Genomic DNA, 20,068 nt, shown 5'->3' with positions numbered 1-20,068 from the left:
ATATCGATTCCTAAAAGTGGGGTCTCACAGGAGCCATTGGGAGTTGATGCATAAATTTTCAGCCTGAAGCGTTTCGTATGTGTTGGATTTTATTCTTCGTTCAAGCATAAGGAAATCTGGTTGGAAAAATTAGATTAATATTTTAAGACATACGAGCATGCAAGGCGAGAAGTAGATTTTCTATTGATGAGAGAAGGAACTGATTCCTCAGTATCAAGTTTCTTGAATTCTCTTGTCCACTTCGATTAAAAGCGGAACCTTGGCTACACATCACTCAAAGGTACTGATTAATTGTAAATTGATTGTAAAACGCATATACACTTAAATGCAAAAAGCAATTCTCTATGCATGCTGGCAGAGTAACATTAACACAAATGTCCAAGCTTTACGAATCCAAAAAGTGAAAAGAAGTACTGTTAGAAACAACTGATTGCCAGAGACTACCTACACATTTATATTACTGATAGTTCAAGAATACCGGAAGTACCAGTAATTTAAATGAAACGGTTCCGGAAACTGTTAACCGTTGGCAAGGGGCTAGACAAACAAGTCATCTTCACAGGACAGTGCACATACACACATAATGGAACATAATAATTTCTTTTTAATTGCAGGTCTATCTGTTCAATTTTCATTAGTACTCCAGATATCATGTGACGAACCACACTAAATGTCCTTATAGAAAACAAACTAACGAAGATTTCGCTTGTGTATCACATATGAATAAACTGAAAACAGTAACAAACGTATGAATAATAGGGAGTGTCTACGATTGCACGAAGCAACCAATATTTCAGAGAAATATTAGATATTGTTTCCATAAAATTAACTCCCACGACAAATTTTCAAAAAGCTTATAGTGCACTGGTATCTGAGAACAGAAATAAATTTAATTTTTCGAAAATCTGGAATGTTCAATTCCGCTGCGAGCAAGAATATTGGAGGCTGCGCAGAATTGCACGAAATACGTGCTTTGGGTAACAGTTAGCCACTTGTGCGGTAAATTCGGCTCTTTCAATGAAGCTTTAAGAGACTTTCATTGCGCTGATAGTTAGGACCAGAAATAAATTAAATCTTTATATAATATGGAATGTAACATTTTATTGCGAATAAGAACATGGAGGAAAGCGTATGATTGCACGAAGTAGGTAATTGGTACTTTGGGTAAAAATGAACGCTGTATGCGATACAATAATTAACTGCTATAATCAAATTTCAAAAGGCTTTTAGTGCGCTCGTAGCTGAAAACCGCAATAAATTAAGTCTTTCGAAAACCTAGAATGTTACATTTTACTGCAAACAAGAACAGTGTTATGCCGTGCACATGCAGTCTTACCTCTTAATCCATTTTATTACCTACAGACTTCTTACCTTCAAGTTCATACTATTAGATACAAAAGTAAAGCTTTAAGATTTAACTACACTTAGATGCTTTAACAAAATAGAGGTCTATTAAGCCAACTCCGAAAGAACTATTTCTACGGATGGTTATATTCATTGCGATTTTATTGCCGGTTTGCAGAGGAATTATCACAATAAATCTAAGACTTTCCCTGATAAGCTATTGCAACACTCGGATAAAATGACAGCATTATCCATTATATAATGAAAGTTTCTCTGCAAATTAATATATAAATGTTAGACAACACTCCATAGAACAAAACTCTGCTCAATTATGTTCCCTTACTGAACCGTATGAGTTATGAAACAGAAGTTTTATTAACAAACTTCTAAAGATTGTTATATTTATTGAAGTCTTGTCTTCGCAAATGGTAAATTCAACTCCTCGAAATGAGAAAAGGTATTGAAAGTGGCAACTCGTTGGAATCTATTTGTACTCCAGAATAGAGTCCAAAAGGCTCCGACCTAATTGCATATTGTTAACTTTTGAACGACTTATGAGTTCCTGATTACAATAATTTTAATGCTTGCTGATATTGCAAAAACAATAAAAATTAAAAGCATGTTTAGCCATCCTATGAGTTCATGAATCTTGACACAGCTGATTCCCATGGGAGGTTGCAATTTGGTAAACCGAATGTTTGAGGAAAAATTCTTACACTATGTCGAATACAATCATAATTAAAGCTCATTTTTGTATTTGAGGATAAATCAAAAGCAAATTAATATAGACAAAAATCAAAGCTCTAATATGTCGTTTATGGTTACTATTCTTTCCAGGTTGCAAGACCATTTTCCCAAGTAACCCCTCAGTTTTTTCGATACTTCAAATACGGAGTTGAATCATTTCAAATTGCTTGAATTGAGATCTGGAGGTGTCTTGTAACTAACTTAACACTCAATTGCCTGATCCAGTAATTTTCATTTCGATGCTTCCTCTTCTAAGTTTTTCAATTAAAGGTTTGGGCCCATTCTTCCGTGTTATCAGAATGTTAAGGAAAACATGATTTGCCTATTTTGAACGCGGATTATGGAATAAGCCGAGAAGAATGACCGAAGTGCATTGCGATGTTCCATCCATTTGGGTTCCATCCTGAGATTCTCGCCATATCGCAATAAGCCCCAGTTACTAATAAAATGAAAATTTACTGCACGAACGTTATATCAGATGAAAAAAACAGATCCTAATTTCAACTTACATATCCTTATTTAACCGACATGTACGCCATAAGTATGTGATACTCCAAATTCGGAGCGTATCATCGGAATCTCGGAAACTGCAAGAGATACGAGTTATCTTAATTTGGAGCAAAGTAGCGCAATTTAGTGCCTATCAAAAATGCCATTTCGAATCCGGAAAAATTCCAATTATTTCCAGAGATATCCCTAAAAAAAAACCGAAATTTTGCTAAATCATATTTATGTTTTCCTGATTTTATTTGCAGAGACATTTCGAAACAAATGTCATTTCATTATTAATACTTTTTCTTGAGGCCCTTTAGCATGTTAATTTATATTTATTTACCAAAAATGAAAACTTGAATTATTATCTTTCCATTTTAAATAATTTAATTAGATCCGTATTTTACATAACTTTTAATGCCACTTTAAAAGTTTTTTATTTTTACAAATAGCGCTCGGAGGATAAGTAATTGAGCATTTCTATTACGAGCGTAATAGATTTTTATCATATCGTGCTTCTCAAGTCATTAGAATATTTTATTTTACTTTAATAATATTATTGTGAACTTTAACATTTACCGAATAGACGTGATAGCACATGACGAAAATAGTTAACACTTAAGCAATTTGCCTTATTGTTTACTTATTTTAAAAAACGGAACAGATTTAATCCATAGCCATCCGTTTGTTCAAATATGAGTTTTTTTTAATACTCATTCGTATCCATTTGTTATACATTACAAAAAAATTATTTAGTTTATATATTAAAATTAATTGAAAACATATATTACTTGAACAAACCAACTTATACTAAAAAAGATACGAAAGAGAGATAGACATATGCACTTTTTCAGATTTTTTTTTTATATCCACCACTTTTTTTGGTGATCGTTATGCGTCATTGTTCTTAAAAGGGCGAAAGGTCATAAAAAAAAACATAAAAAATTCAGGTCCGTATTAAAAGAAATTAGATGATCATGGTGGCACAAAGGACGAATTATCGGATCTCAAATTTCACAACGCCACCTTATAAAATCGAATAACTGATAATAATAACGTGACGTTTGTTGTGAAATATCTTTACGAAAAAAGTCAGGAAAAAGTAAAAATGATATAGCGAAATTTCGTTTTTCTCGGGATCTCGTGAAGTATTTGGAGTTTTTCCGAGATGAAAGTGACATTTTCTCGGGTGGTAAATTGTGCAACTTTGTCCCGATTTAAACGACTTCGTATCTCCTATAGTTTCCGAAATCCCAATGAAAAACCTCGATTTGGAACAACCCTGTACAGAAATAAGGGTCTCATAAGCATGCAAACTATCCGAAATGATTGGATGCCTAAAGCAGTCCATAAATCGTTGTTAACGATCTTTTTTGTTTTGTTTTTTAAGTTACAGTTAAAGCGACTTTCGGAGATTTTTTTTAGAAATTCAAAAACCCGCCCTTAAGAAAAGCTGTTGCTCCTTTGTATGGTTTGTTGAACACACTGTCTTAATTTAAAATTCAAATGTTCCTTTTCTTGCACTTTTAGAGAAAAATCGGCCCCAACAGAGTGTTTTAAAATGAGAGTCATTAAAACTTTTCCAATTTACTCTTAATAAAACTAGGTGGTGTATTACTTAAAATAATTTGCTTCTAAGAACAAGACCATTTTTATGTACATTTTAATTTTTAAAATTTCGCACCTTGGCGCTTTAAAAACGTTGTGGTGTTTCTTTAAATCCGCCAGAAGAAAAACTTTTACACTTTTCTTTATTTAATCTCTATAAAGATTATAATTTTCCAACTGGAAACAATAAACATTATAGTATTCCTCGAAAATTGAAAATATCAATTAATGGCTTTTTTTGTTAGCTTGGCCAAATCCAATCAGAATCCGCAGCGGATCTAATTTGTTATTTTTCCTTTTAGCACAGACTTAACGGAGGCGTTAAAGCTGTATTAAATCAGGTCGTTTTAGCAGTTTTATATAAAGTAGCTTTAAATTAAGGAATTGGAGCCATAAAATGGGAAGTTTTATCGTATATCAGTCGCAATTAATCCTGCTATTGATAAATTTGAATGTGGCACACCATCAACTCACCTTATTGAGAAATTTTATTTTTGTCAGCAGTGTTTTATTGCGAACACCTTTTTTTTGGTTTTGTTTCGAGAAGGTGCGTTTTACGGTGTTGAGAAATGTGTATGTGCCACTGTGTTACGTCATGACGGTTGTTTCTCAAACCACCAGAACACTGAAAATTTTCTAATCTGCTTTGATGTAGCAAACGCCATCGGCGTCGCGAGAAAATAAATTAATCTTTTGCAGGGCCGGTCGAATAGATTCTCGAGCGAGCCGTAGCCGAGGCCTGCAAACATGGAGAGCCCTGCAAAACATATTTTTGGCCTCGTGACGTGCAATATATTTTTAGAAACAATTTACCTTATACTATTTTATGTTTCCAAAAACATTGACATTTTTCAAAGTTTCATTCTAAATATCACTTCAGAGAAAGAGGGATCGCAAAAACTAAATAACAGGGATTGGAAAATACTTTTACTGATCCTTTAAGTCACCCTTCAGGTCCTCACCGGCAAGCCGTTATGTTCGGATAGACAAATCGACCAGAAAGTGCATACTTTTTGGCTAATCGATAGAAAATAGCCAGGAGATCCTGCAGTATTTGTTCACCCAGCAGAAGATTGCAGTATTTCTGTTTACAAAAGTTGCGTGGAAAAAGGGAAATGGTACGTGATCTAATAAGAAAATAATCGTTCCACGGTTCCCGACGCATGCTAAAGTCGGCTGTGTGATCTAGTCTATCATTTAACATCGTCGGAATGTTACTTTTCCAAAATACTTAAAACGTACTCGTAGGCATAAAGTACGGGGTATTAATGTGATCGTGTCACAAATTTTAAAGGTAAATGTAAATAGGAAAATATTCTGAAAAGTCTCATTTCCATAATACAGGGTGTCGAAACATCTTTTATTTTTTACTTCCTCAGGGAAATCAAGTATTTTTTAATTAAAATTTGATCCTCGGGGAAATTTTGGGTAGAGGAAATGAGATTTCTTAGGATTGTTGCTTCGTATTTTTGGGGGTTCGGTATTCGAAGCTTTGCCTGCTTTCCAATAATAACAAGTTTTTCGTGCATATAGACTTTGTAAAAAAGAACATTTTTAAGATACCAGCGGGTATGTAGAAAAGTATACTTGATGAAAATCAGTTTGTGATTGAAAAGAAATGAAGTTCTTGCAAACAGGGTGTCATATCGATTTTTTTGTCATGCATATTTTAATAATTTGAACATTCTGTATCCTATGTACGAGGAAAAAGACGCATACCACAATTTGTCTATGTGAGTGATACAATGGACTTGTTTTTGCATAATTTGCGTCGCTGAAGGTTTCTGTTACAAAACGAACGAGCTAATACTTCCTGCAGAACGGGGAACCAGTTATTCACAATTTTAGTTCTCGAGCAGGAATTTCCACGTAAATCCCATTCTTAAACCACACAAAATGCATCAAGGCTATTTATATCAGTTGAAACCCTATGCATTTCGCTACAAATTGGTAATTTTTTTCACAAGGTTATACCTGAGGGATTTCCAACTACATACATACATGAATAGACCCAAAAAACCTTTAGATCGAATAAAGAACTAGGTACCTAATTTCCGTATGTTTTCTATATATTTTATTTGTTCCGTTATTATATCATTTATTCTTTTTGGAAACATTATTCCACCAAGAAAAAACTTCATATGTATGTATTATACCACATGAAAATTAAAAAAAATTATTACCGGATTTCTAGAAGTGCAAACTAAAGTTAAAAATGCTGAGACTCGTCGACCACACTTTGTTTTTTTAATTCAAATTTAATTGGAAAATTGAGTCGCTCCATGAAATTGTGAAAAGACGAACGAACAAAGATGGATATCTAATGCTGGACGGGGATTTTTTATATTTCCATTAGGACGGTTTACTTCCATAACATTATGTTTTGCCGAGACGACAGCTTCTTGACAATCATTTTCCGAATAAATGGATTGGCATACGAGACACTGTCGAGAGGTCAATTAGACCTCCCAATGTTACACTTCTCACCTCCTTTCTTTGGGCATAAATTTAAAGCGTGGTTTACGCAACTCCTACATAGAACCTTCAAATATTACATTGCAGAATTGTAAAGGGTTGTCGTAACATTTCACAACGGAGGTTTGAAAAAGTCCAACGAGATTTTGAAGACCATTTGTCTTATTATATTGGAAATACTGGAATGCATACGCATAAGGGATGCATTTCGGAGGTCTCTTGAATAATTGAAAATTATGAAACAATTTCAATTAAAAAAATGTCGGCATGGTTGTTTGAAGAATCCGAAGGCCTTTGAAATGATGTGTCACTTGAACTATGTTGCTTATTTACAAAAATCGAAGGGGTCGTCACCCTGCGATATTTTCGATCGAGGGTGGGAACTTTTTTATTTTACGTCTTTCTCCTTCATTCTATAGTAGACGCCTCTCAGCATTTTCCGCTGTAGTTCACCCTTCTGGCACTCGGGGTGGGAGGCAATTTTTTTTAAATACACCCGGTATACTATTCGTATTCGGCACTTTGAACAAAAACCTCGTGTGAACCGCAGTAATAGGCAAACCAAAACTAACATGGAATCAAATGGTTGTTTTTGAAATCGGCTTTAAGATATAGACAACACAACATGCGTTTCGGTCCTTTATTGATGCAAGCTTGAGGGGAAAGTTATTTTTATCTTGAATAAAATGATATTATGCTTTAATTAAATATTTTATTAATATCAAATAAATAATTTTAATCGGTACGTATTGTCCGTGATTTATTATTTTTTTAAATATGCACAAATGAAAACAATTTTAATCTAATTAATTAGTTAAATTATTAGATTTTATTTCGAGAGCTCTACAGTAAATATTAAAATTGTTTAGCAGATTCAGTAATTCAACCATCTATTAGATTAAAATCGCCAAATAATAAATTGACAAAAAATATCAGTAACTTTAACAAAACGGCCAATATAATAATTTTAGGTATATTCCATTTAAATGGATGTTAAATTGCGAGAACTACACGCCCACATCATTTATTTTTTGGATAAAGGACAAAAAAACACTGTTGCATGGTTGTTTTTGAAGTTACTGTTATAATAATATCATACTGGATAGCTTAGGAAAAAACTCCCATAATTAATTTATTTAAATAATTTGCCCGATGCATGTTTTTTATATTAAGATAAACGCATAATTAAACAAATAAAAAATCGACTATTAAAACATGAAAAAAATCATAATAGATCACCCCTCTAGAATTTTGTAAACACCCCCGAATATGTCCAGACATTGACCTAATGGGATTGTCCATATATTCCTGAAAGATTTCATTTGAGGCCTTTGACAGAGCGTTATAAAAGGACAAAAAAAAGCTCTCCAAAAGACTACAAGTGATATTCCAATGACACCCTACCGTTCTATCTGAATTGTTACTATGCTTACTTACGCTGCAAAAACATTCAGAAAATCCTGATAACGCATAACTGAATGCGTACATGTGCTTGAGAAACCGACCTTTGTATCATATTCATATGCGGAAACATTCATTCCAACCATTATTTAAATAACAATTTAAATGAAACCATCATTCCTGGGTATTCCTTTTCCCATTGAAGATCAATTCTATTTTAATTAACCTAAAAATCTTAGATTACATTTATCTTTTGGAACATGACTGGAAATCTTCTAGATGGACATACACCAGCTCAAATAAGAGCACTTAAAAATAAGCAGTTAACTTCAGAACTGCTCGTAAAAATGAGCTAACTATGATAATAATCTTATCAAGGCAATAAAGTAATACTTTCCCTACCGGTAATATTGCCGCAAATTGCAATGTTTTATTACGGAATATTGTTGGGCGATATTTATGAGGAAATTGAAACAAATTAAAAGTTATACAAAAAAATCTTCAGTTTGGTTTCTCAAAACTCCGAGTTTCCGACATCCATGTCGGTGTGAATGTTTCCGTATTATTCAAATATTTACATTTTTCATCAAAATTTTAAAAATATGAAGAGGAGAGGAATCAAATACAGGGGAGGCTAAAGAGACCCAGGAAGTCCATAAGTCCTCACCAACAATTACTAAAATACCTCAGATAAACCTTACCCTGACTCGAAATATACTCTGGTCGCTGTATTTCGGGACGTGTAATGAACAATACTTTTCATTATTAGATCTGAGTTTCATTAGGAGCCCGGAAAATTGCATTTTGCTGTGCGCTTAAGGTAAAGGTGCATTTTCAGTACAGTTAATTAAATGGGAGTTACGTACAACGGTTCAGAGCTCATGTTGATTTTTTTTTTTTTTTTATAAATGTGTCTACCAGGTATCCAAGTTTTTTATCGCAGAATTTTAACCACGTGTTCTACGGATAAAAACAATATTAATTTGCGATTTGAAGATAATTATTTTATTAGCGAAATACAGGATGTTGAGGTTTTATATTTTTTTCAATCTAGCTTTTACTGCTCCCAACGCTTTTGAGATATTCGGCTCAAATTTTGAGCACAAGTTTATAGCATAATTAGGTGCATGTTCTTCACATTAATTTCTGGTGGCGAGGATCTAGCGAAATTTAAATTACTCACAGCGATGGGGAGGGCGTGAAGGATTTAATGGCCTCTTTGATCGCTCGATCTAACATCTCTAGATTTTTATGTTTGGGAGTTTATGGAGGAAGCTGCGTACTCTGCTCCTGTAAACTCTCAAGAAGAACTTTTACGGAGCATAAGAAATTCTACTCTTAGAATAATTGCTCAAAATTTGAGAGATGTTCTGCGGTCTTCATGACAACGTTCTAATTTATGTGTAGACCGTAATGACAGTCACCTCAAACAATTTCTGTAATCATAATTACTTAATATTGATTTAAATTATTTTGTTATCAAATACCTTACTGATGTTCAATTTATTTTCTATTTGAGGTTGCTGTTGTCCTTTGGTCTACTATCATTTTTTTATTTCTCTCCTGTTGAAAAACGGCTTCACCCTTATATCGGCAATAAATAAATCCTTACTTGGGTTTACACCGTAGTAGTTCCTCAGAAAATGTAATGCCAGTAAAATCTCAGAAATGTCGGAAACGTCAGAAACCAACTTCACCATTTTTCAAATAACTGAAAAACGGTGATAGATACTGAAATGATCAAAACACGTAAAAGTTTCTCAATTGAACAGGCCTTTTAAATTTCTAGTATTAAATACTACATAATGCATTACAAAAAAGTTTTGAACGATAAGATGGGTAATAACCACAAAAAATATCACCTTGTAGATTTTCACGATCATCTAGTATTGTTTAATGATGGAGGCCCTGAAGAGTAACTTGTCATAAAAATATTAGCTAAATATCACCAAACCTTTGGGATATGTAACACATGAATTGAAAAAAAAATAAAACCTCAACACGCTGTATTTTTTTAATAAAGCATTTCTCGAATATAATTTATATAGCAAACTAATATTATTCTTATTCGTAGAATAAATAGTCAAAATCCTGGTACAGGACATTCTACGATAAAGCCGTGAACTACCAAACATCCTCTGTATTATTGCAAATTTTTATTGGCTTTTTCCTAGATCAGATCAACGCTATGATATAAGATTTGATGGTTCTGCAGTAAACCGTTTGGGAACTATTCGATTGTATCTTCAGGAAAATGATTACTTTCGTATAAATCGCTACTGGCAATTCAAGATCATTTCGGAGCAGCTCTAGCTTTATAATATTGAATATTTTTTAGAAAATATGGCAGTTATCTCAGACACCCTGTACACTTATACAGGGTGTCCCGAAATTAAAGCACCATATTTAAACAACGTAAATTAGGTCAAAAAATAACACCAAAACTTTAAATAAAACAATGTCGGAAAATGCTTCCTTAATGAGGTATGCCTCTTTAAAGACGTAACTCTGATGATGGTAATTTTGAAATATTTCCAAAACGGTGCAAGATAACTTTATGAAATTTGGTACGATTTTATACCTTATAAGCCTCAATTGACTGATGTGGCTGAATGGAAATTATTTCGTCAGAGGCGTGCTGCACGGGTAGTGTCGGGGTTAAAAAATGCTAGATTTTTTTTATGTGCCCCATTTTTTAGTTGCTGATGCAAAATTATGAAACCATATACGCTTCCAGAAAAAAAAGACACTCTTGGTTCACGATGCTAGGACGCTTCGTTTTCGAATAAAATGAATTTAAACATTACAATGCATGACAAATACAAATGATGCTTAAAGCGATATTTTATTAAACACATCAAAACGATTAAACAATAATAAAAAACGAACAAGAAATTTAAATGACGCACTTTCAAAGTAAGTTTTCAAATAAGTTTCCGTTTTGTTGGATACACAGTCTAGATCGTTTTTTTATGCTCTGGGAGGCACGGGAAATTTGAAACGTATTTTCTTTTATTTGATTAGCAGCTAAGTTGATTCTATCCAACAGTTCTTCCCTCGTGTTTATTTCTGTGGCATAGATTATGCTACACATAAAGCCCCAAAAAAAATAATCCAGGGGATTAAGGTCAGGTGATCGAGGGGGCCAGGTTATTGGACTACCTCTTCCTATCCACCTGCCTGGAAACTTTTCATCAAGCCAATTTTTCACGTTATTTCCAAAGTGAGCTGGTGCCCCATCTTGTTGATAATACATTTGCAATCGGGTATGCAATGGTATATCTTCTAATAGGCCTGCCAGCTCATTTTGAAGAAAATGTAAATAGTGTTGTGCTGTTAACCGGTTTGGAAATACAACTGGTCCTATTAATCTATTTCCTATGATACCTGCCCAAATGTTGACAGAAAACCTATGCTGAAAATGTGTTCTCCTTACGACTTTTGGATTTTCATACTCCCAATAATGTGTGTTATGGATGTTAAATGCTTTGTCTCTCGTAAAACTAGCCTCATCAGACCACAAGATATTATGTAAAACATTTTGGTGATTCAAAACCCACTGGCAAAAATTCATCCTAACTGTAAAATCTTCCTCTCGTAAGTCTTGAACCCTTTTATAGTGAAAGGGATGCAATCCCTGCATCCGAGTCATTCTTCCTATCTAAAAATTAATATTCGAAATAACTGTTTATCTGTTGTTATTTTAACGACTGTATTTACGATCGATTTTGGTATGTTTGTAATGTTTTCAAGCGTTCTTAGAGAAATTTGAGGATTTTCTTCTATTCGATTAAGCACATCCTCGAAATCGTAATCTACTGTAGGTCTTCCTTGGCCTCGAGAACGTTGAAAAGAACCACATTCGATTAAATTTCTATGTACTCGACTAAAAACAGATCGAAAAGGTATTCTTCTTCTCGGGTACCTCCTTCTGTACTCTTCTACGGCGGCTCGCGAATTACCATTACAGAACCCATAAATAAAATGAATATCGGCAAGCTCCCTACTTGAAAATTTCTCCATTTTTCACTAACAGCTTAATAATGACACAAAGAAACTCCCCAACAGAATAAATATAAACATCAAATTGACAGTCAACATTGTTTAATATTTCGTAGCCTACTATTAAGTTTTCACAGAAAGTAAATCATTTGTATTTGTCATGCATTGTAATGTTTAAATTCATTTTATTCGAAAACGAAGCGTCCTAGCATCGTGAACCAAGAGTGTCTTTTTTTTCTGGAAGCGTATATGGTTTCATAATTTTGCATCAGCAACTAAAAAATGGGGCACATAAAAAAAATCTAGCATTTTTTAACCCCGACACTACCCGTGCAGCACGCCTCTGACGAAATAATTTCCATTCAGCCACATCAGTCAATTGAGGCTTATAAGGTATAAAATCGTACCAAATTTCATAAAGTTATCTTGCACCGTTTTGGAAATATTTCAAAATTACCATCATCAGAGTTACGTCTTTAAAGAGGCATACCTCATTAAGGAAGCATTTTCCGACATTGTTTTATTTAAAGTTTTGGTGTTATTTTTTGACCTAATTTACGTTGTTTAAATATGGTGCTTTAATTTCGGGACACCCTGTATATTCCGGAATGGTAAGAAAAATAAGCTCCTTAAAATCCTGGTTGAGAACATCTTCTTCACAATTTAGATCCCCTTACAATAATAAACAAGCAATTAAACTTTTGATAATGACCGACAATTTTATCTAATGCTATTAACGTCGGAAAATATTGTCATCATATATTTGTAGCATGTGTAAACCCGGGAAAATTGCAAGGAATTTTTGTTAATTGCTACGAACTGCCGATGCTATTTTAGGCGAAAATAAGGCTTTGGAGTGTGGTGGTAGAGAGCATAAACCCTTAATCTCCGATTCCATTAAATATCTTATTCAAATAAAATCTTATGGGGGTAGTAAAAGGGGTTTTAAATCTCAAATCCCGAGAAAGCTGCCGTTTACTACCCAATCTCAGCTTTGATATGCTTTTAGGATTTATGAAGACTTATAGGCTTTTTGGGTTTAAAGCTTGCTTCTAAGACCGTTTTTATATCAAATTTTTTAGATCCTCTAAAAAGCAGTAAATAAATTACCTACCAAATAAACTTGTAGCAAAAACACTAACGGTTACCAGCTACCTAATAAGTCATTTTAAAAAGTGCAAGAAACAACGAATGATCACTCGGACAAGTATATTCACAAAACTTTTGAAACTTTTACAAACATTCAAAAAGCGGCGGCAAGTTCGGCGCGTCGCGGCAGGCAAGATTACAAGGCGTCGCGACGGCTGATTCGCAACTGTTTCGTGGCGCGATGCCAACTTAATTCCATTCGAAGTTTCGAAGAGGAGGACAAAATACATGTTCAAGCGCATCTTCATTGATGACCAAGCTCTGAACTTGCAATTTCTAAATTATACTTACTTTGCCGAACGTCTCCCTTCTTTAACCGAGGAAATGAGCTGTTACTGCATTTTTTGTCATTTTTTTGATTTTGACAATTAACTAGAAGTGGCTCATCAAGCTTTATTTCTTTACTTACTAACCGCCTTATAAATGGACTACATGTTTTCGTCATATTTTTCGCAAAAATCTAACAAGAACATTGTTAGGGACTTTAGGTTATTGGGTTTTTGTTGTTGTTAGGTATTTGTATTTTATCCCTTAAGCTGCGCCCGTGTACTGCGACACTTGTTCTAAGAATACCATCCGGGTGCCAGGCCACATGGCCCATGATGCCAAAACCATGGGTGCTTTTTGGCTGGGGAACATGCTACTAGTCTCGGTCGGGCCTATTGCCACGATTTGCAGTTCGGTGGGCCTGCAGTATTGCCAGAAATGCGACTCGTATAGTATATATCGTTTAGTACTTAAGCGATAATCAAAGTAATTTTTCCTTATTTTTTCTTCTCTTCGTGTTGGAGCTGCGTCGGTGTCGGACATGTGATCAAAGTCATAGTGTGTAACCTGCTCAATTAAGCATTCTCCCTCTTCATACTTAGACCAATAAACTCTGTCATTATTTAATAAAATAAGTGCAATTAAAACAGTCAATTTTTTCTAAACCAAATTGTCGTTTTCGTGGTTTCGTTTACCGAAGGAACCCCTTAACAAACATACGTTAACAAAGTGCTTTTAGACTTGATAGAGAGTAGAAAAGTAGCCGCTGGCCACATTGACCGGTTTTGGTACATTTTGTACTGGTTTTCGAGATTTACTATTTGATTACAATTGATGGTAGAAATTCTAATCTAGAGGCAAACATTCCAAAAGTTCATTGTTGAAAATTGTTAGAGAGTTTTTAGATACCTCTTAAGAAAATATATTACTTTCTCTATTAGATATACAATATGAATGGTGTTCATTAAAGAAAACTTCCCAGTAGCTGACTGACCGTAAACGTAAGGCGTAGATTAAGCAATTCGTTATTTCCAGTCGAATTTCCGACATTCTCGATAGATAATAAATGGATTCGACATTCCTCTGATGTTTCAACGTTTACGTATTTCTTTATCACGCATTACTATTATTATTACCTTGCCGAAAGCACATATCCGGAATTATGACTAAGCTTAACAACCTATCTGTTCATTTACTTATACTATCAGTCTCGTTGCAACCTATCATTGTCCACAACTCAGCAGTTTACGATTCAAGTGTTTATGAACCATCTTACGAAGACAAAAACCTATTCGCTCTAAGCATATACAGTGCGTCCTCAGACAGGTTAAACGACCCTAAAAAAAAATACAGAACTCTCGACTTAAATACACACTTTTTTAGGGATCTGATGTTGATTATAAACATTCTTTCTTAAAAACTTTTCTTCGTATATGCCTCATAAAAAGCGGAGTGGTGCAGATTTCTTGCGGGGATGATGCTCATTATGTGCGAATACAAGAAGGCACGAGCGAAGAAAATGCAAAAGCAAATCTAGAGCATTTTATCCTATAAGAGTTGCTTTTCCTAATTTGAAGACACACTGTATAGTATGCAATATGTTAGTCAAACCAAACTTTACGCTAGACTTGAATTTGTCGTTCCAAGGCAACTTCCTTTATACCTCAGCACAGTAATCATATTTATCTCCTGGTGGATCTAAAGCATTGTCAGCATGCATGAAAGGAAATATGATCTCATAAATTTACACGCGTTCGAGATGGCGTTTTAGCAGTAGTTGTAACCAAGTTAGTTTTCATAACTATCCAGCCATACAATATTAACGTAGATTAGTGCATTCGATCAATTTAGCATTCAAAGGGCTGATCGAACATTTTTGTCAGTGTCTCAAAAAAAATTTTTTTATTGCAAAGACAACAATTAGCCATTTTTGACTAGTGCCCTTTTAAAAACTGAGACGTTTGTGGGTTTTGATAAAGCATAGTTGCCACTAATGTGAGAAATTCATGAGACTTTCGGACATACAGTTCGACATGACTTCCAAAAATTAAGGAAAAAAAATTAATAATAAATATATTTTTAAGGAATTTCTCACCGCTTTGAGACAAGGAAGGTGAACTGAAAAATAAAGTCCCAGTAAATTTCGGACAAAGGCGCCGCGTCGCGTGAGGGAAAACCTTTAGGGCCGCCATACACAAGCCGACTTCTTGTCGGCCAACAGTTTAGTCAATTACTTAATAGACATAAAGAGGCAACAGTACACGAGTGCGCAAATTCATCTATTTTAAATGTACATTTTGATTCCCACCGAGCCATCGAGTGCCAAAAGGTCGATTGATTAGTCTTGGGGCCCCTTACAGGCTTTGCCTGGAATACAGAAAAAACGTAAACGAAAACATCTATCTACGATTCGAAAAATAAATACTTTTCTTCACACGAAAGCTTTTTTCTTTAATTTGTTAATTCAGGTTTTGTTCCCTCGAAGCTCTGGACGGTGGAAAAGTCGTCTTCTCTTGAGGCGATCCTAAATGGTTTCCCCCACGGTCGCATTCCTAATAAGAAATTCAAAATTCATAATTGCAAGTCTATAAAATCCATAACGATAATGAACTGTATGAATTTGAAGAATACTGAATTTCACTTAAAAGAGCTGCACTGGACCCTATTGAACTCAACAACTTCACAAGTGATTAAGACCATTGTTCAATATCTGTAAGTTACATTATTATATGTTAATATACACATATTGACGCATGAAACATCAGCAAAATTATCAGTATGCAATTTTCGCTATAGGACCATCTGCATAATGAAATTTTGTTTTTCGTTGGATAAACACCACAGATAAGAAGCTCTAAAAGCTCTCTCTTATGTTTATTCAAGTAATTGCAACTGCCGTTACTAACCGTTGTAATGAGGTTGTTACAAACACAAATGTAATAAACCCAGAAAAAATGCTATCAATGTAAACACATGAATAAATCTTAATTATACATTTTTTTTTATTTACCTGTTCTAACGTTCGCCGTTCCTATTAAAAGCTTTACTCTAGGATCTACGTCTAATATTTTGGCTAAAACAAACATGCACGTTGATTGCATTGCCCTTGCTGAAATCAAGAGGATTTCAAATGTACATGCATATCAGCAGACCATGAATTAATGAATCAAAATAATCCGGGTGTTTACGTCCGACCTTAATGCTTGTTTTAGCTAAAGGATTATGTAACCACGTTCGATTTGGTGACCTTTCCTCAACATGTTAACCAATGTGTCCGAATGGACTATCTTTGAGCACTGTGTGTTCACCAATCGGTAACTACAACAGAACTACTATGGAGGGTAATTCGAATTTACTGCTCAGCATTGGAAGTTCGAAAGCCATAGAAAAAACAAGGCCGCTTAAATTGGGGTAAAGTTGGGCATTTTCGGGCTTCGTTAAATGCCGTTTTAAAATTCGAAAAACTCCGACTACTTCCGAAGATAATTAAAAAAAAAAAAAAAAACAAAGTTTTTCTTGCTCATGGGCACTTTTGTTCCTTTGTAGAATGGCAGCGTTAGTTATTCGATACAACGTTTCGGATTTGGGAGGCCAGCATCAACTTAATTTTTTTAAAGACAGACCTGAATTTTTGTGGCATTTTCGGAAAGCCTATGATTTTCTGAATTAAATACATTTTTAATAAATAAAATAATGAAACATCACTCAGACATGCACTCCCTAACAAAACCATGTGCCATTCAAGTTTTCACGATAGTCGTTAATTCCATGTAGACAAAACTTTCTAAAATTATTTTAGGCTTCACAACATTGGAACTAATGAACAAAAACAACTTTTTGAAAACACAAATTTATTTCTAGATGAAATACGAAAAAAAAAACATTCCAAGATGACAAAAACATAGTCTATGGTTGGTTTTTAATCTTATTTTCGTTCAAAATGCAGTAACAATTTAGTTTTGAAACGTTAATTCTCTTCTGTTATTATTTATTTGTGTTTATTTATTTGTTATTATTTATTTGTCATTATTTAATTCAGTTAAATTCAATTAAACAACACCTGGAGCAAAAATGCTGCTGGAGAATGAGATATTGAAAGTTTACACGAAAAAAATTGGACAATTTCGAAAATTGTTGGAATTTTAAATCGAAGTAGATCGATGAAAGTTTTCGAAAAAACAGGTGGCAACGTTCTACTAAATAGAAAAACTATGAAGGTAATCAGCAGATATAGAATGGCTGGCACGTGTTTCTGTCGCCTTGGAATTTTATTTTATTTTCGTATTCGAACTAGAAATATATTTGTGTAATCGAAAAGTTTTTTGTTTATTATTGGTAATATTGCAAAACTTAAAATAATTTTTAAAATCCCTTTCTGCTGGAATTATCAATTACCGTAAAAAATTGGGGCGCCCTATAATTTTGTCAGGGAGTGTATGCCCGAGTGGTGTTTCGTCATTCGATTTGTTTAAAATATATTTCGCACCATTACATTTGTTTTTTTTTCTACAAGTGTGACACATCATTTAATGGAGAAACGTAAAGGCTTTCCAAAAATGCAAACAAAAAAAATCGAAATTCTCCAAATTTCAAAACGGCATTTCACAGGGCTCGAAAATTCGCAACTTTGCCGCAATTTAAGCGACCTCGTATCTTTTATGGTTTCCGATATCCCAATGCTGAGCAGCAAGTTTGAATTGTTCTGTACAGCGAACTCTATTAATTTTAGCAACGCTCAGTAAATATCATATCCTAGAAACAACAACGGTTTAATTAGGTTAAATGGATGATAATGAGGTAATAATAATACATGCAAAATATGTGATGTTATCACATTCCCTCTACTACGGAAATCGCACGTGTGTGAATTTAGAAATGTTTGTGGATTACATGACTTATTTAAAGCTTTTCATTACCATAAATTTTCAGAAAGCCTAAACATGTTTTAAATTCTTAATCAAGATCTAAAATCGATATATCCAAGTAATGAAATTCGGAGAATCTCTTAAAAAGGTGCGAAAGATTTAATTTATTTTTACAGTTTTTAGAGTTCGCACTGAAATTGACGTCATCACGTTAATTTTAATTACCTGAAAAATTGCCTATTCGCGGAAGCAATAGAATGGAAGGTTTCAGTGTGCAAGTAGGAATAGATTGGTAGTTAAAATACTTTATTGTATATTTTAGACCCATCACTAAAAGCTGCCCGTTCGAACTCCACTATTGAATTTATTAAAACGGTTATTTTGGTTTTTAACATAAAAATGTTGAAAAATAAAAACCTGGCCGAATTAAGAAGTTATCAATTCCTTATTGAATCATTAAAGCATCGATAACTCTACCGCGAACATTGCACCCGTGGAGATAGATAAATATATTCGAAGAACTTATCGAAACTTCAGTATACGATGATGCTTTTTTTAAGGGGACATGCCTTTTCGCATTTTAACTTATATAAAGGTCAAATCAATGTATTTGGCTGAATTAGTCGAATTCCGCGTCCTTTTCAGGATTCGTGACCAATCTCCAACGTTTAGTGATTTTGAACACCTAAAAAGCATTTTCGCTCTTTTAACTTATTTAAAATTCTATTTGAGCAATTTAAATGATTTATGGATACTTCGCATTGATCGCAGGATTCTAGAGCAAAATCTCAATGAGCATTCTTGAACTAATTTAAAACTTTACACCTACGTCCAAGATAAAAGTTTCTGAAAGGTTTGTTTACCGTCTAAGCATTGTTCGATAAGTTCCCTTAAAACCCTCCTTAAGACGTGACCAAAATTAGCACAACGATTTGGGGTTTCTAATTGGAAAGTTTGTAAATCTTAAGACATATATTCCACGTTTCAGTTCATTCGCAGCTTTAATTAATTTAATAAATAAATTCAATTTAATTAATTAACTTATGTGTACCCTTACTACACAGGAAATAGTCATTTGCTTCTAACTTTAGGGGAAGAGCAATGACAAATCATCAAAGAGACTTTACTGAAAAAAAATTAAACTTCAACACCCTGTAAATCAAAATGGAATCAATTAAGGACATGGCTTTATATGAAGTTTTGATCTTAAAATAAGCTCACACTTCACTTACATTTTCCAAAAAGTACAGCGTCAATTCAAGAAAATCGAGTTTGAGGCACTTAAAATGTGAATTTTTGATTTTCTTTCACACCCTATCTAAAATTTCTCGAAAGTTAAAAATCTACTCTAATAAAACCACCCCCTGTGTGCACCCTTTGTTTTTAACTGGACAATTTTTCAAATGATTCAATTAACACTTTATAAATTTATTGGGTTAGTTGTATTTTTGTTATTAATTGTGAGTAGATTGTTTTTCCTTCGATTTTTCTTTAAATTGAATTCATTCAAAACCTGTTAAAAAAATTTCATTTTTGATAAATAAAAAAATACTTTTAATTACATGAAAAATTAATATCGTGACAAAATATGGAGAATCCATTTAAAATAACGTATTTTTATCACTCCACAATTTTCGGACCCACCCTGTAATTTCAAAAATATTTTAAAATCAAAATTCATTAAAAACTGAATAACTTTGACATTCATCTTTCGTTCT

General features: G+C 33.7%; 2 protein-coding genes across 3 annotated transcripts in view; one reads left to right on the top strand and one right to left on the bottom strand.

Moving 5' to 3' along the window:
* NPFR (Neuropeptide F receptor) overlaps window positions 1-13,385 on the bottom strand; it is a 74,802-nt gene extending 61,417 nt beyond the window's left edge. For both annotated transcript variants that reach the window (XM_066290040.1, XM_066290036.1), the window contains exon 1: window positions 13,184-13,385. The gene's annotated coding sequence lies outside the window, so the exon portion shown is untranslated. The remainder of the gene's footprint in view (window positions 1-13,183) is intronic.
* Window positions 1-20,068, top strand: part of sprt (PDZ domain-containing protein sprite) — a 129,534-nt gene that overhangs the window by 7,651 nt on the left and 101,815 nt on the right. The gene's annotated exons all lie outside the window — the stretch shown is intronic.

The sequence above is a fragment of the Euwallacea fornicatus genome, chromosome 14, assembly GCF_040115645.1.
Source record: "Euwallacea fornicatus isolate EFF26 chromosome 14, ASM4011564v1, whole genome shotgun sequence".
In the NCBI taxonomy this organism is placed as follows: domain Eukaryota; kingdom Metazoa; phylum Arthropoda; class Insecta; order Coleoptera; family Curculionidae; genus Euwallacea; species Euwallacea fornicatus.
The sequence above is the reverse complement of the archived record's forward strand: the minus strand, read 5'-3'. Positions and strand labels throughout refer to the sequence as shown.